This window comes from Dipodomys spectabilis, unplaced genomic scaffold, assembly GCF_019054845.1.
Source record: "Dipodomys spectabilis isolate Male_0828 unplaced genomic scaffold, ASM1905484v1 ptg000227l, whole genome shotgun sequence".
Lineage (NCBI taxonomy): Eukaryota > Metazoa > Chordata > Mammalia > Rodentia > Heteromyidae > Dipodomys > Dipodomys spectabilis.
In genome coordinates, this window is record NW_024870904.1 from 1,823,291 (window position 1) to 1,837,112 (window position 13,822).

The 13,822-nt window shown below is 44.9% G+C and overlaps 1 non-coding gene across 1 annotated transcript; it reads right to left on the reverse strand.

The window, feature by feature from the left end:
* Positions 1-13,551: 13,551 nt before the first annotated feature.
* On the reverse strand, positions 13,552-13,658 carry LOC122123359. The gene has a single exon (XR_006150376.1). It is a non-coding gene; the product is annotated as a U6 spliceosomal RNA (small nuclear RNA).
* Between the last annotated feature and the right edge of the window lie 164 nt (positions 13,659-13,822).

Below are 13,822 nucleotides of genomic sequence, written 5' to 3' on the forward strand. Positions count from 1 at the left end.
ACAGAGATCACAGCGTGAATCCCATTTCAGGGCCAAGGACACCGAAAGAATCCATCGGGGCCATCCTAGGACATCATGGGGGAGACATAAAGGAGAAGGATTGTTGTAAAGAGATTTATTAGTGGGGTCATCTTGTTCTTGGGAGAGAGAGCAACTTGGTGTTTACCCCTATCCAGCTTCTAACTCTGGGGCTAGAGGTAGAGGGGTACCAGATCTGCATGCACAGGGAGATCTGGGCAGAGATTGGGAGTGGCCAGCTATCCTGGAGGGAACTCTAGGGCAGGAGAAAGCTCAGATCAGGTTGGAGCTACAGACTGCCCCAGGAAAGGTAGTGGGAGTGGCTGAGGGCCTGAATAGACACTGAGATCCCAGAGACAAAGCAGGTCTTGGTGTCCTCAGGCCGGGCCAAGACCAGTGGGGAGTCCCAGGCCCCGAGGGACTGGGCAATGGCTCTACTCCCCCGACCACAGCAGCAGCAGGGGAGGCCGGGATTGGATCCTGGAGCGCACTGAAACTGCGCCCAAATGCACCACGATCACTAGCCTCCCGCGTGCACCAATTAGCTCCCAACAAGCCAACTCGGCCTCTACCTCACCGTCCTGGGGGTAGGGGTGGGGGAGCCACCAAGGAGCGGGACACACCATGGCAGCTCCGGAGGGGGGGGGATATCAGATGTCGATGTTGGACCCTCCCCGCCCCAGGTCGCCCCCGGATAGACTGTAATACTGCACAAGAAGTCGCGGCCCGACAGCTACAGGCATTTACTAGCAAGTGTAGACTAGGGAATCGTGGATCTGGTGGCTCCACAGTGCCCCACACGGGCGACTTACCCTGCAGCGGTGACCTAGTGGTATGGTCCGGGTCGCCAGCCAGCCAGTGGCGGGAGTGCTGCGGAGTTGGAGCGCGGAGGGCGCGGTGGCTGCTCGTGTTTAGCGGGTTGTGGTCGCTGCCGCCACGTGGACGAGGCCCAGGTGCGGTGCAGGGCTCGCGGCCAGCGGAGAAGAGGCGGGAGACAGGGGCCTCTGCAGGCGGTAGGTATGGGACTTAGTGGCCCTGGTCTTCCCGCAGCCCGATGGCATCCCTGGGGTGCTGGTCTCAGCCGATCGGTGCGGTGGGGCCAGGAAGTGCTGTTCCCCTTCTCCCCCAAACGCTGGCGTGCGGCTCCTTTTCCCACTTCCTTTTGTCGGGAAAAGTCTGTGCTTTTCCCCGTCCCTCCCACTCCCAACGCCCCGTGGGGTAAATTGAGGCTCCGAGGACAGGGATTTGTCCAGAGGAGATTCAGAATTAGAACCCAGGGCCCTTGGTGCCCCCGTCTGGGACTCTTACTTCCAGTCCTCCTTTCGGTTGCCCTCTCCTGTCTCCTGATCTCGGCCAGCGTTCTCTTTCTGGGGAGTACCCTGTCTGTATATGCCTGTATCCCAGGGTGTGATGCTTTCTGTAGGAAGGCATCCTCTCATCCTCTCTGCTCCCCTCCCTCACCCCCACCTGCTGATCCTGGTGCTTCTGCTCTGGTCAGCCATCTTACCATTTGCCTCCCCACTCCCCTTTCCCTATTCCGCTTTCCCCACCTTATTTCTTTCTCAGGTCCTGTGGATTCCTTGGGGAGTGAGTGCAAAAGATCTTGAAGTTTCAGGTCCCTTGGATGGGGTGAAAGGTGAGTTTCTGGTTCTTGAGGAACTTGCCACGTTTGAGTATAGAGATGTCCTGGTAGAGGGATCCCACAATTCCCAGAGTGCAGTTTCCAGAGGGGAGAATGTCACATGCCTTCCTTTTTTTTTTTTTTTTTATAGCCCAAACTGTGATCATGTTTATTTCTGCCTCTTTGAAACTTACTTGTGCACCTCCCAATGTGGATATGCATCTGGACTAAATTAGCGTGTGTGTGTGTGTGTGTGTGTGTGTGTGTGTGTGTGTGTGTGTGTGTGTGTGTGTGTGTTCAGATCCTGGGTCTTGAACTCAGGGCCTGGGTGCTGTTCTTTATTTTTTTTTTCACTCATGGCCAGTGCTCTACCACCTGATCCACAGCTCCACTTCTGGCTTTTTGGTGGTTCATTGGAGATAAGAGTCTTACAGACTTTCCTGCCTGGGCTGGCTTAAAACCAGGATTCTCAGATTTTAGCCTCCTGAGTAGCTAGGATTAGTTGTGTGATCCACTGGTGTCTGGTTTTTTTTCTTTTTTGTCAGTCATGGGGCTTGAACTCTGGGCCTGGGCACTGTCCCCCAGCTCTTCAGCTCAAGGCGAGCGAGCACTCTACCACTTGAGCTACAGTGCCACTTCTGGTTTTCTGGAGATAGGAGTCTCACGGTCTTTCCTGCCCCAGGCTGGCTTTGAACCACGATCCTCAGATCTCAGCCTCCTAAGTAGCTAGGATTACAGGCGGGAGCTGGCTTGGTATCTGGTTTTGACTAGCATTTTCTTACTCAGTCACATCACTCCAACTCTCTCATCTCCTGGTAAGTCTATGCATGCTTGAATTGCTTCATAGAGTGAGACATTTCAGATTTACCTATATGATTTTCCTGGTACTATAGGAAGTGGGTAATTTTTTTTCTTTTTTTCTCACATTTTTTTTAATTGTGAAAATACTGTAGGAAGTGGGTAATTTGTGTATCAGGGTTAGTCTTGACTGATTGTTAGCTGGCCTGAAGGGAAAAGGCTGACTTTTTGAGGTTGATGGTTTTCCTTTTTCCTCACTGTCAGGCTGCTCTCTGGCCCTTTTGGTATCTTGAGCACTGAGGGCTCTTTGTCACAGTACTAATCAATTGGAGGTTAGCAAATGCTCTAGTTAGTATCTTGAGGTGAACTTGGCAGTTGACAGTGTGTCCTGTAGCAGCTAATTGCCCCTAACAGTGTTTGAGTTGTGTGGGCAAGTTGTGTGTCTTCTGTATTTTGCATATGCCTGACCTTCTGCATCTTACACATCTGTCAGAGTCAGAAAGAGAAAAGCTTGAGACTTTTGCTTCTCCAACCAACACAATGTAATGGAGAATGGAGGGAGCTTCTGTAGCATGTGCAATGGAATGGGGAAAATGAGGTGAGCCTCCCATACCTGGCCTAGATCCTTCTTTGAGACTTCTCTTCTTTCCTGACTTCAAGTAAGAACTGGAGCATTGGAGTTGGTAGCCAAGTTTGCGAACCCTAGCCTAGGGTCTGCAGGCAGGGTTAAGCTCTCCTCAGCTAGGGCTGACTAGCAGGTCTGGCCATATCCTGGAGGAGTGGAACTGTCAGCAGGAGAGGTCCAGGAGCCCCTCAGGAAGCTCACCCCCACTCCAGGGTGATGAATTCTGGGTGAGAGCCTAGTTTCCTGGGTCCCTCAGTGGGCCCTGGCCCCAGTTACTGTTTCAGTCATGGGCTTGTGGATTACTAGAGTGCTAGTTAATAAAGGAATAGAATTATTTAGCTGGCATCAGTGGCTCATGCCTGTAATCCTAGCTACTCAGGAGGCTAAGAGCTGAGCTCATGATTGAAAGCCAGCCTGGGTAGGAAAATCTGTGAAATTCTTCTCTTCTCCTCTTCTTGAGCACAAAACCATAGGGACAGCATCAAGGCCCTGAGTTCCAGCCCTAGGACCAGCATAAAAAATAAAACAGTTAGTCTCTTGGGAACTTTGAGAGAACTATAGTGTGGCTGGCTGTTCTAGGCTGGCAGTTTGGGCTGGGAAGATGGCTCAGTGGTAGAGGGTTTGTCTTGCATTCATGATGCCCTGGGTTCGATTCCTCAGCACCACATAAACAGAAAAATCCGGAAGTGGGAGCTGTGGCTCAAGTGGTAGAGCATTAAGCCTTGAGCTGAAGAGCTCAGAGACAGTGCCCAGACCTAGAGTTCAAGCCCCATGACCGGAAAAAAAAAATTATTGCTAGGCTGGCAGTTCTAGGCTTAGGTAGGACACTGATCACCAAGAACCCATAAGGAAACTAAGGTTCTGGCACTTGAACTTCTTTGAGAAACCCATCACCAGCTACATGACTGCTGGCCAACCTGGAATTGTGCCCAAAGCTGTCTCATAATGGGGTATGTACAGCCTTTTGGCCTGTTCTTTTTTGTTTCCTTTCATGTAACTTTCTTTTCTTTGGAAGTGGAGCTGTGGCTCAAGTGGTAGAGCACCAGCCTAGAGAGAAAAGGACAAGAGACAGCGCACAGACCCAGAATTCAAGCTCTAGCACTGGCACAAACCAACATATTTTCTTACCCACCTATTTGAGCCCAGCAGAGCCTGGTGCAGGAGTGAATACAGTGTGTGCTGTCTTGCTTACTAGCTGGTAAGTCTTTCTATACTTTTTCGTGGCAGCCCTAGGGCTTGAAATCATGGCCTGGGTACTATTCCTGAGCTTTTTTGCTCAAGGCTCTACCACTTGAGCTACAGCTCCAATTGCAGCTTTTTGGGTGGTTCATTGGAAATAAGAGTCTCATGAACTTTGCTGCCTAGGCTGGTTTGAACCCTGGTTCTCATATCTCAGCCTCTTGGATAGCTAGGATGACAAATGTACCTTAGCTAGACTCAAATGCAGACTGCTAAGAGCCAGCCCCAGAGACTTGGATTCAGTTGTTAAGGCTGGGCTGGGAATATGTTGTGTATGTGTGTGTGTGTTTATGTTTGTTTATGTGTGTGCATGTACATGCACATGTACACGTGTGCATGCATGTACACAGGCATGCAGGCGTGTTGATCTCAGGACCTCATATTCTTTTTTTGTTTTGGTCCTGGGGCTTGAACTCAGGGCCTGGGTACTGTCCCTGAGGTTCTTTTTCTCAAGGCTACCACTTGAGCCAGAGCACCATTTTTGGCTTTTTCTGACTAATTTATTAAAGATAAGAGTCCCATGGTATGCTGTCCAAGCTGGCTTTGAACTGTGAACCTCAGATCTCAGCATCCTGAGTAGTAGCAAGGATTACAGATGTGAGCCACCAGCACCCAGATCATATATTTTATTTTGTTTTGTTGGTCCTGGGGCTTGAACTCTGGGATTGGGAGCTATCCCTATGCTCTTCAGCTCAAGACAAATGCTCTACTCCTTGAGCCACAGTGTCACTTCTGGTTTTCTAGTGGTTTATTGGAGATAAGAGTCTCCTGTACTTTCCTGCCCTGGCTGTCTTTGAACCATGATCCTCAGATCTCAGCCTCGTGAGTAGTTAGGATTATAGGCATAAGCCACTGGGCCCAGCCCAGATAGTTTTTTAAAGAGGGGGTAGTGATTTCCTTTAAAGTTTGCCTCTAGGCATGAATAGGTTTCAATGTAGTAGTTGTTTTTTGTTTTTGTTTATATTTTCACATTTGAGGATGGAACTCAGGGCCTTGTACTTGACAGGCAAGTGCTCTTCCCCTGAGCTAAATCTCCAACCCCAGCCCATATTTTTGATTGGCTTTTTTTGCTCACAGTTGATTCTCTACATTGTGATCCACATTTCTACTTCTGGCTTTTGGTTTTTTATTTTTTGGGGGGGGGTCTGGTTGTGGGGCCTGAACTCTGGGTCTGGGCGCTGTCCCTCAGCTCTTCAGCTCAAGGCTAGCGCTCTACCACTTGAGCCACAGTGCCACTTCCGGCTTTTTTTTTTCTTTTTGCTTATATGGTGCTGAGGAATCGAACCCAGGGCCTCAGGCTTGCAAGGCAAGCGCTCTACCACTGAGCCACCTTCCCAGCCCCCTTGATTTTTTTTTCCTTGTTAATTGAGATAAGAGCATCAGACTTGCCTATACAGGCTGGCTTTGAACTGCAATCCTCTCATCTCAACCTCATGATTGGATTCCAGCTGTGAGTCACCAGCACCTGTCTGGGATTTGTCATTTTGGACAAATGCCAAATGTGTCTGTTGAAGTAATGTGAGTATTGAACATTGCACTGAACACGAGACTAGATGTCATGCGATTCTTATCTGTATCCACGATAAGGTGCCTATGTGCCTCTTTATATTTATATGAAATATACATAGTGAAAGGAGCTCCTAGAGATATGTAGACAAGAGACTTTTTAAAAATGATAAGGTGACAGCTGGGCCCTGCTGGCTCATTCCTGTATTCCTAGCTACTCGGGAGGCTAAGAGCTGAAGAGTATGGTTCTAAGATTGTCTGAGCAGGTAGGTCTGTGAGACTGTTACGTCCAATTAACCATCAAAAATGCCAGAAGTGGAGCTGTGGCTCAAGTGGTAAAGCATAACTAAGGGACAGTGCCTAGGCCCTCAGTTCAAGTTGTACTCTCTACCACCAGCTCAGAAATTTTAAAAAATGACAAAGCAACTTCTCATCCATGGGCCCACAACACTTATAAGTAGTTGACATACATGCCTGCTTTCCCAGACCATGGGACACACAGCTGTTGTTTCTTGGAACATGGTAGATTTATATTTTCTGTTCTTTTCAAGGTTAGGCACAATCATGTGATTGCCACATATTAGCTGTAGAATCTATGTGTCAGTATGAAGTCTGAGTTCATTTCTCTTTGCCAGTGATCTTGGAAGTGTGTCAGAGCAGAGACTGCTTGGTGACCTTTGTCCTCTACAGGAAGAACAGAAGCTCCTACTGACTCACCTTGAACTCATATTGTGAGTAGAAATAAGGTCAGGATGTTTGTCGTCACAGTATTACTTGGCTGGTTTTGACTCATCCTGGCTCCTTGAAGACAGAGCCCTGCTATGATTGCACTTTAGGGAATCTCAGAGGAGGTCAGTATGGAATAGGTACTGAGGAATCTCACCAGCTCCCCTTCATTAAAACATTATTACAGCCAGAAGCTGGCTCACATCTATAATCCTAGCTACTCAGGAGGCTAGCAATCTGATGATGGTGGTTCAGTGCCAGCCCTGGGTAGGGAAGTCCATGACACTTTTATCTCCAATTAAACATCAAAAAATGCTGGAAGTGGGCCAGTGGCACAAGTGGTAGAGTGCCAGCCTTGAGCAAAAAAGCTCAGGGATAGCTCTAGGACTGGCACACACACATACTCACACGTACACCCATTGTTGTTAGCTCATCTAATGCTTCCAACAATCATACAAGTATCCTCATTTCCATATGACAGGGGAGGAAAATTTCTGGTGAATCAATGCCTTAGACAAGTATCTGCCATTGCCCCAGAACCTTTCTTTGGAGCAACGTATGTGACCCAAGAGACAAACGGGCTAGAGTCATTTGTGTGTGTGTGTGTTTATGTGAGTCCATGTATGTGCACATATACCACACCTAAGGCTTGAACTTTGAGTCTGGGAGCTGAGCCTGAGCTTTTATTCTCAAGGTTGGCAAACTATACCACTTGTGCCACAGCTCCACTTCTTGCTCTTTATTTCTTCATTTGTGATAAGAGTATCACAGACCTTTCTGTGCAGGCTGGCTTTGAACCACAGTCTTCAGATCTCAGCTTCCTCTGTAGCTAGGATTATAGATTTGAACCATTGGCATCAGACATAGATTCCTGAATCGTCTAGGTAAATATGTTAAAGTGAGCTTTAAGTTTCCCCAGTGTGAATTGGTTTTAATAATGTTTGATCCTAGCCAGTTGAGACATGTATGCCCTTTTCACAGTGCCTGGCTTGTGTTTCAGTACAGCACTAACTACTCTGTCTGCCATTAAAATCCTTGAAACAACAATTAATTGGCCAGGTGTTGGTGGTTCACCTGTAATCCTAGCTAGTCAGGAGACTAAGATCTGAGGATTGTGGTTCAAAGCCAGCCTGGGCAGGAAAGACTGTGAGACTCCTATCTCCAATTAGCTACCAAAATCTGGAAGTGGAGCTGTGGCTCAAGTGGTAGAATTCTAGCCTTGAACTAAAAAGCTAAGGAACAGTGCCCAGACCCTGAGTTCAGGCTGTAGGACCAGCACAAAATGAAAGAAAGAGAAAGAAAAAAGAAAGAGGGATAGCAGGAAAGAGGAGAAGGAAGGAATGAGTGAGGGCAGGAACAAAGATGGCATTAGTGGCTCAGACCTGTAATCCTAGCCAGAAAGCCAGAAATGGAACTGTGTCTGAAAATGGTAGAGAGCTAGCCTTGAGAGAAAAAGCTCAGGGACAGGCCCTAAGTTCAAGTGCAAAGAATGAGAGGAAGGATGCCAGACAAGGAAAGAGAGGGAAGGGAAGGAAAGAAGTAGTTCTTTTCAAGAGTTGAGTGAAATAGAAAGTGCTGTGTATCTGGGAACCTCTAGAGAGCCAGGAAACAAACTTGAGTTTTTTAACCATGTGTCCTTGGCTGGTGCTGAAGGTCAGATTCCCCCTTACAGAGCCCCTGCTGTGCATTCCTGAGCCCTGGAAAAGAAGTGCTAGCCTTTGCTTCTCTTGAAAAAACTAGGAAACTGAGGCCATCAACAGAAGAAGCAGAGATGGATGTCCACTCCCTGGAATCTCAGCCTTTCCATGACATTCCTAAAATCTTCCAATGTGATCTTTCTCCTACCTCATCTTCTGGTAGCCTGGAAAGATGTGAGAAAGACCCACAACACCAGCACCCCAGGAAAAGAAAGCGAACCCCCTCAATGGCTGCAGAGTGGGTCCCTCCAGCCCAGTTGGCAGCCCTGAGCCAGCACAGACTCTTGTCAGCACTGTGATTAGTAAACTAAACAGCTTTGTGGAGCAACCTCCTCTCTCTCTCTATTTCTCCCTCTCTTCTCTCTCTCTTTCTCCCTAGTGGCTGGGGGAACCTTCAAAGACCAGAGCTAGAATGGGCTGCTATCTCCCCATTGGCCCCCAGCTGCATTTAGCCCCTTTCCTCAAATACACAGCCAGAGCAGCAGTGGTTCAAGTCAAATCTGGCAGCAAGTCATAACCAACAGGGTTGGGACATTTATTACCCCAGGGCCTCTGGTGACTTCAAAGGGAGCCAGTGAGGTGGGGGGCAGAGAAGAGGCTGCAGCGGGACCTTTCTCATCTACCCTGCACCTTAGAAGGCGTCTCAGATCAAGGCCAGCCCAAATAATAGCAGTGACAAATAATAAATATTGATTACTAATAACTGCTGTATTGAGATGAATGTTTCATTTATCTTATTTTTACCCCATCAGATGTGCATAGCCACCCCCATAGAGTGTATTATTTTTTTTGGGGGGGGTCCGGTCGTGGGGCCTGAACTCTGGGCCTGGGTGCTGTCCCTCAGCTCTTCAGCTCAAGGCTAGCGCTCTACCACTTGAGCCACAGCGCCACTTCCGGCATTTTTTCTTTTTGCTTATGTGGTGCTGAGGAACCGAACCCAGGGCCTGGAGCATGCAAGGCAAGCGCTCTACCACTGAGCCACCTTCCCAGCCCCCCATAGAGTATTATTATTACTATGCTTTTTTAAAATCCTCACTTCACACGTCAGGAAATGGGACTAAAGAGATTAAGCCACTTGACTAGAGCCACACAGCTCAAAATTGAAAGTAGTATGACCGGTAATACTATTTGAGCCAGGTGCTGGTAGCTCAAGCTTGTAATCTTAGCTACTTGGGAGGTTGAGATCTGAGGGTGGTGGTGTGAAGAAAGTGTGAGACTCTTATCTCCACTTAACCACTAAAATGCCTGAAATGGAGCTGTAGCTCAAGTGGTAGACATTCTTAGTCTTGAGTAAAAGAGCTAAGGGACTGTGATCAGATCTTGAGTTCAAGTTCTGGTACTGGCAACAAAGAAAAAATGGCAGACTGCTAACTCACCCGAGACAATCTCCATTGCCAGCAGCCAGTGTATGATCCTGGCATCTTGTGTGAGACCCTAGGCTTGACCCAAATCCATGGAGTTTCCTGGGATTTGCTGCTGGGTAACTCTAGCTCCTGGAAGAACTGGGTTTAAGTTCCACATGATGGAAGTACAGCCAGATGTACAGAACCAAGATGACATGTATGTGTCATATGACAGTGGCTCATGCCTACAGTCCTAGCTATTCAGGAGGCTGAGATCTGAGGATCAAGGTTCAAAGGCAATAGAAAGCCTTATCTCCCACACACCAGCAAAAACATGGAACTGAAACATACCTGTGTCTGTGTGTGTACACATTCAGTGTGTGTGTGTGTGTGTATATATATATATATATTCACACACACACACACACACACATGTTTATGTAGATTGGGAGATGTCAGGCCTGACAGCTCAAGCAAGAGCTCATGTTGCATCATGGAGCCTATAGATGGAGACAGGTAGAATTTCTATATTGCAGCACAGTGGCAGAATTTGAGTAACCTCAGTCTTCTCTCTGAAGTTCATTAAATCATTGGATAAAGCCAATTCCTTTTAAGAAACGTTATCTTTTTTTTTTTTTTTTTTACCAGTGCTGGGATAGTGCCCATGACCTGAGTACAAACACTAACACTAGTGTGTGCATGAGCATGCACCTGCACACACATGAAGTTTATCTTATATTAAGAGTTTCCAGTCTAGTTTATTGTATTAAAAAAATAAAGCAAAACAGAATGGGCTGGGAAGGTGGCTTAGTGGTAGAGTGCTTGCCTTGCATTCATGAGGCCTTGGGTTCGATTCCTTAGCACCATATATGCAGAAAAATCCGAAGTGGCACTGTTGCTCAAGTGGTAGAGCACTAGCCTTGGTCTGAAGAGCTGAGGGACAGTGCCCAGGGCCCAGAGTTCAGACCCCAGGACTGACCAAAAAAACCCCAAAAATAAAAAAACCAGAATTGTGGATAATAGCTTTTCCTGTGTAATAAGTGAACCAAGAAGTACTTAAATTACTTGTTTTAAGTTTTATGGTCTACATTTTGGGGTATTCTCAGCTTGTTATTTTGTATTAATACTGTTTAAATAACATATAAGACTTCAATCTTCTGGTTCCTTGGTTGAGGGTTGCTGGTTGGGATTCTGTTACTCCTATGACCAGTATTTCATGTTGTGTCTTTATTACATCTTATATATCTAGTAGGATGGCCAAGGCTCTTCATATGAATGTTTAGGACAGTGAACGACTTGTCAAACTGGTGTCTATATGGTTTTTACTGATATCCCTTTGGCCAAAGCAGATTAAATGGCAAATTGTAAGTCATTGCACCAGGGTGCACTGAGTATTTGGGTACAGGGAAATATGCCATTTGATAAAAATTAGTGAAACATTATAACATAAGAAACAGGTCTGTATACATTTTTTGGGTAAAAAATACTAAATTATAACACACGCTGTCCATGGTGCTTAAACTTGTAAATGAATGAGGTAGAGCATAAATGCTCAATGGAGTCCTAGGATAGCTTTTCAGTAATTAAAAAAATATTTTATATGTCTCTTAAGTGTATTTCACTAATAACTAGTTTTAGTGAAGATGTGATGTGTTCTTTTGGTTTCAATTATTCAATTATTTTTGTGGGAACATTAGTTTTTACCAGTTCTGTATGTATATTAACTAAGAAATGAAATGAGTTTATACTATCTAGTATAGTATACTAATGGACTGTGGATTCCTCTTTAGTAAAGAGTTTAATGGTCTACTTGACACAGTCAAGATTCTTTCCCAAAAAGGCTTTATGCTTATCCAGTTCATGTATAATGGTTTTTTTTTTTGGGGGGGGGGGGTCCAGTCGTGGGGCCTGAACTCTGGGCCTGGGCGCTGTCCCTCAGCTCTTCAGCTCAAGGCTAGCGCTCTACCACTTGAGCCACAGCGCCACTTCCGGCTTTTTTCTTTTTGCTTATGTGGTGCTGAGGAATCGAACCCAGGGCCTCATGCATGCAAGGCAAGCCCTCTACCACTGAGCCACCTTCCCAGCCCCATGTATAATGTTTTGAGAAGGAAAATCTGGAGCACAATCACACAGGTTCTTTCCTGACTACCTCACTTGCCTTCTCTTCCAGCCATGGTTTCAGAATCTCCTGTTCATTATCAACAGCAAGAAAGAATGAAAGGATCTGTGGTGAGTTGCTTTTCATTTCTCACTTTGTTTTACATTCCATTTTATGAACGTAAGAGTGTCCAAGATGGAAAAACAGAAAAACAGATTCAGCTTCAGAAAAATGTTTCTAAATCAGTTAAAAATGGCTTGTAGACTTTGCAGATTATGAAATCTTACATTCTAAGTTGAGTGCAGATTGGCTTCAGTTTGTTTAGTTTTTTCTGATGTGAGAAAAAGGAGTCACATTTGTTATGAGATTGAAAGTAGGTGACTTCGCATGGAAGGTGAAGGTTCACTAGCAACTTGTCAGAGATCCCATCCTCATGAGTAACATTAAGCTCTTAATAAAGTTTTACTACAGTTGCTTAAACAGTGTGGTCCCACACAACTTTTGATATTCTGTGGGACTGAGTAGCTATATGTACATAAATTACTCTCCATACATAGTTCTTGGACTGTTTCATGGTCTTTATCTTACTTGATACTTAGGCTATATTTGATGATATAGTCTATGGCCTTCTAGAAATCCCTCTGTTTTATTCTAAGGTGTCTTCACAAGACTCTTTCTAAAATTTTCTCTATTCATTCTGTTTCTTGCTTACTAGGTTTCTTTATTTCATTCTTTCTTTGTATTTGTTTTTCTCTGTCTCTTTCTCAGTTCTTGTACCTCCATATATTTCTCATTTTTTTTCTTCACATGCTTTATCTGGGAACTAGTTTTCTTACTGATCAATTTATCTTTGCTGATGTGGCTCTTATAATTGACATTTCTCTTACCTATTATAGAGGGAAATTGTTGCTACCTGAGGTAGTTCTACAGGATTCTGGAGCCAAAGAAAATCACACAAACACAGACATAAACTGAGAGAGAGAGGGTGAAACGGGGCATCCCAAGGCTCACTAGCACTTGGGCCCTGAGTCTCCACAGGCAAGCATATTTGCTTGAATTTACAAAGGGAAAGTTACCATGGATACTTGTAAAAAATAGACCATTGAGCTGGGCACGAGTGGCTCACACTTGTAATTATAGCTACTCGGAAAGCAGAATCATAGATTGTGGTTCAAAGAATGGTTAATGTAGCTACACAGAATGGTAGATTTAAGAAATTGTAATTCTATGGCCTTTTAAACATGGCTTTGGAGACTTTGAGTTTCAACATACAGCTTTTATTATCTAGATGTCAGCTCTATATATTACTATGAATAGTTTATATAGGTGGTCATACAATTTGGGCTGATATTTGCTTCATTTCATATTAGTATTTGTGTTTTCCATTATTGATTTTTACTTCTGATATCTTTGTATTCATTTCTTTCTTTCTATATATTTCGTATATGTCTTTTTCAAAGTATATGAGTTTTTTCTTTCTGTTCAAGCCAGACAGTGCCTTCTATATTAACTATATATTACAGTGTTAATGCAGTTTAATTTTGATGGCCACTTTGCTATTTGTTATTTGTTTGTCTCATATGATACTCATTTCCTATTTTGTTTCCATGTAACCTGCATACGTCCTTCCATATACTGTAAAGCACCTCTAGTATAACCTGTAGGCATTCCTCTCTACTCTGTAAATCACCTGTCATACCCATTACAATTTAAATCCTATGTAAATAGCTATTATACTGAATTGTTCATAGGATAATGATGGTTTGTTCAAAGACTGAATTTTTTTTTTATTGTGAAAATACTGTACAGAAGGACTACAATTACATGGGCAAGATAATGAGTACATTTCTTATCAAGCATTGTAGCCTCCTCCTTTGTTTAAAAATATGGAACGCTTCACGAATTTGCGTGTCATCCTTATGCAGGGGCCATGCTAATCTTCTCTGTATCGTTCCAATTTTAGTATATGTGCTGCCGAAGTGAACACCAAAGACTGAATGTTTAATACAGTTGCCATACTTTTTCAAATATTTTGGCTCTATGGTTTACTGCATCTGTGCAACTTATAAATATGCAAGGCCCGTATATCCCTTTTAAAGGGCTGTTATGTAGTACCTGTAATCTTGTCTGATAGTTACACTGTGTTCTTCA